Source organism: Octopus bimaculoides, chromosome 1 (assembly GCF_001194135.2).
Source record: "Octopus bimaculoides isolate UCB-OBI-ISO-001 chromosome 1, ASM119413v2, whole genome shotgun sequence".
NCBI lineage: Eukaryota > Metazoa > Mollusca > Cephalopoda > Octopoda > Octopodidae > Octopus > Octopus bimaculoides.
In genome coordinates this window covers 79,961,619-79,961,928 of record NC_068981.1, presented here as the reverse complement: position 1 = coordinate 79,961,928, position 310 = coordinate 79,961,619, and positions in this window count along the sequence as shown.

Sequence of the window (310 nt, the reverse complement as noted above, 5' to 3'; positions counted from 1 at the left end):
TTTCAATTGAGCTACAGTGCGCCCTGCGCAAAACCTCTGTATCTGCTACGAAACTCTTCCATTTTACTCCTAGGATGCGTCTTAGGCACTTTTGATGAAACCTTTCTAGCATCTTTACATGACGCTTGTAGGTGGTCCATGTTTCGCCCGAATAAAGAAGTGCAGTCAATACACACGCTTTGTAGATGCTGATTTTTGTCTGCAGGGAAATATCTCTATCAGCCCATATTCGCTTTTCAAGCTTTCCAAATGCAGCACTTCCCTTCGCTATTCGATGGTATATTTCTGCATCAAGACCACCATCCCTTGA